This window comes from Papaver somniferum, chromosome 6 (assembly GCF_003573695.1).
Source record: "Papaver somniferum cultivar HN1 chromosome 6, ASM357369v1, whole genome shotgun sequence".
Lineage (NCBI taxonomy): Eukaryota > Viridiplantae > Streptophyta > Magnoliopsida > Ranunculales > Papaveraceae > Papaver > Papaver somniferum.
Window position 1 is genome coordinate 26,508,262 of NC_039363.1, and position 3,404 is coordinate 26,511,665.

General features: G+C 35.6%; 1 long non-coding RNA gene across 10 annotated transcripts; it reads right to left on the minus strand.

Annotated features, from left to right (window-relative positions):
• Positions 1 to 338: 338 nt before the first annotated feature.
• On the minus strand, positions 339 to 3,198 carry LOC113287199. 10 transcript variants are annotated; one of them, XR_003329844.1, is made up of 7 exons: positions 2,601 to 3,198; positions 2,117 to 2,173; positions 1,844 to 1,961; positions 1,594 to 1,692; positions 1,317 to 1,473; positions 1,015 to 1,216; positions 339 to 772 (listed from the first exon to the last, which is right to left on the minus strand). It is a non-coding gene; the product is annotated as an uncharacterized LOC113287199 (long non-coding RNA). The 10 variants fall into 10 exon arrangements; XR_003329843.1 differs by having other exon boundaries at positions 1,844 to 1,992; XR_003329840.1 differs by having other exon boundaries at positions 1,844 to 1,896; positions 2,117 to 2,234.
• Between the last annotated feature and the right edge of the window lie 206 nt (positions 3,199 to 3,404).

Sequence of the window (3,404 nt, forward strand, 5' to 3'; positions counted from 1 at the left end):
ACTTTTTAGAAATTTTGGGGTGGGCTTAAGCTTAGGTAAGCCACCCCCTAATAGGGTCGATGGTTTCAGCTTGCTACGCCAGAATTAACCATTTTCGACGGACCAGATCTGTCAATAATAGAGATTATTGACAGACCATGCCAGTCGGACGTGTCAAAAACCTTAAATGATTGTAAACTGCTGTCAATAACGATGAACAATAAACGACGAACTTTAACTGTCAAAAAATATTGACGATTGTCAATAAATTCAAATATTGAATTGCCAGTATTCATTTTCAATTGTATACAAGGTTTTTTCTCATTGCTATAATTGTAAATAAAAGTCATCTAAGAACATTTTAAATTCAAAACAAATCATCATATATTATAAAAACCCAATCTCACGAGTATTCTTTGTTCAAGGAACATAAAAGAAAGGAGACAACATCCACGAAAAGAAAAAAGACAACAAAAGACAACGGATGTCTGAAGTAGCTGCGATGCTGGTATCCTTCAGTCAGTCCTTCTCTTTCTTCGACTCGGTGAGTTGAGCCTTATCGCTGCAATTCTCTGCAGCGAGGAGAATCCAACTAGTTAGTAACTCAAACTCTGGACTCTCTGCAAAATGGCAAAATGCGAGGGGCAAGAGGAAAGATCACTTCCGCTGAATACACATGATTAGTAAATGAGAAGATTCCTCAAATCAAAATACTGACAATGATTTTTTTCCCTTTATTTGGAATCCATAGACAAATAACTGTCACCTCCACATACAGACGGCCAGCAGTTGACTGCAAACACAACATAGTTTAGTAACACGAAGAATGTGCACATGAACTAATATGGTATGATGTTATATACATTATAGAGTATGAAGAATGTGCACATGAACTGATATTTTAGCGCAGATGAAGAACCATCGAAGCACAATCTAGATGTTAAACCATATACTCTATGTAAAGGACACATCCATTACAGAAAAAATAAAGAGATTCTTGAAGTTATGACCATGCAAGAGAAAGACAGACAGTACCTGAGCTTGAATTAGTCCATCCTCCTGATTAAGTACTTTGGAGACTGCACCGCTTTGTTTCACATCCTCAACAATAACTTCAACTTCAGTGGTTCAAGTCCATGATGCTACTCTCAATTCTCAATGATAATGACTGCATAGAACCAAGCCCTCCGTCATGCCCCTCTCAAGATGCATATGGACATGAAATGTTATCACATTACTGTAAAACTAAAGGATACAAATGAGTAACATGAAGAAGATTACATAAACATGACAAGCACAACAGATCTTAATATGTGGAGCCAGTGTGTATATTGTACCTTGATTTTGTCAATCTAACTAGCTTTATGCTTCATAACATCCTTGGTGTCGTCGATTTTACTCTGCCTTAACAGCTTATGCAAGTTTTCTTCATGACTTTCCATCTCACAGTATTGTTCTGGCAGATCACATTGAAATTGGAAAACAACAGACCACCTGAAAAGAAATTACAACAAACATAATAAAGATTATACTCGGAACAAATATTTGAGATTCACAAAGCATTTAAACATATATGTAGTGTGGAGTTGGTTGAAGATATCGACCACATGTTACCTGGTCAAGAGATAGCTCTAAAGACCGCATAGCTTCGTTGAAGGTACGAGCCGAGGTGAAGAATCATCGCATGCCAGTGTTGCTGCTAAGAGTGAAGTGCTGCCATATTCATCTAGTTTTTAAATAATTTACATGTATGCCGTAGTTTTTTATATTACGGCATTGTCAACTGTTGAATGATAATGATATAAGTTGGAAAAGAATGTGTTCTAAATTCATTTCTAAAGAGAATGAGAAAAGGTAATTTTACCTGATGGATGAAAAAATAAGACGAACCATTCTCACACCTCATGAAAGATGATTCTGTGTCCAAATATACACCAACGAATCCATAAGCTCTAATCAAGGGTGAATCAACTGGAAGGTATCTTCAGAAGAATCGAGCAAAATCCTTCAAAGCTTTAGTTATTTCACATAATCACAAATGATCTTATTCCCATAATCATAGAGACCTTAAATCCAAGAGTCCATACGGCAGCAACATTATGGCATTTCAAGCAAATTTGAAGGGGAAAATTATTACCTTTTTATCGAACTCCGTCTTTTGGAGGCATTAGTAGCATTACAGAAGCACCGACTCCTGAAACTCCAAGCAATCCATTAGATAAATGCTTCTTAGGTAAATCCATTAGAAATAAAACCTGCAAATTAGGTCGAAAATTCAAGATTAATGCATAATGGTCGTGAATCTTCTATTTGATATTCAATCGAGAATAAGGATTGAGAGATAGATCGAATAACAGATATTAAGTGCAAAAAAAATTACGAAAAATTAATTAATTTTTTTTCAAAATTTTTAATTCAAAACAAAGATAATGATTAGATTAGTACAGATCCGAGATCTAATTATGAATCAGAAAAGATATTCGAATTGAAATGAAAAAGAATAGGTTTTTCTGAATCGTAATTATTTTTCTTATGAAATTCGACTTCAAAACCGAAAAAAGATAAAAGAGTTGCGATCAAATTAAAACGATAAGAACATATCACATTTATCTTTCAGATACCTTTCGATGATGTAATCTTCAAATTGATTAGTTGATGGAGAAGAGAGATCGCTCCTTCTGGGTTGAGTTGCGGAGTGAAACGAAGAAAAATAAAATTTGGGGAAAAAAGGATCAGAAATGAAATTAGACCAAGTTCTCTTGTTGACCCCGTCGATAATAGAAGCCCAACAGGGGGCCATGTTCAGAATAATAAATTGATAGCAAACGTCTATCAAAAATGAAAATACGGGGTTTTCGAATCAAATTCAGTAAACACCCCCCGTCGAATAACCTCAATTTTGGCGTAGTGGCTGCTCTTCCCAACACCAAACCCTAGTTTCTGAAATTCTTCAATTCTCTTAACTTAATCATCAATCTCAGTTCTCAATAACCCTTATTTCGACAAACCCATATCAATTTCAGCTCCGATTCCCTCGTCAGTTTCATCCGCAATTTCTTCTTAAACCCTAAATCAACAAACACCGATCGAAACATCATCCATAAAATCGAACACCATCAAGATCATCAGAATGATTCACTCTTAGTCTCTCTCTTTCATCTATCAGTCTGCCTATTTCTCGATCTGAATCAGCAACCGGAGCTTTTATTTCTTTTCTTCTCGTTTGAGGCGAATGAATAAGAGAATGATAGGAAATCCCATCGAGTTTAGGGTTGTGTAGTTAGTTTTACACGGGAGTATTGTCTACCTTGACGGAGTTATCTAACGTCCAGTAAAGTATTTTATGTAAACACAGTGTGATAAATCAATTAGGTGTAAACTCTAACAAAAGTATTGTCCACCCATATTTTTGCAAACGGTGTTAC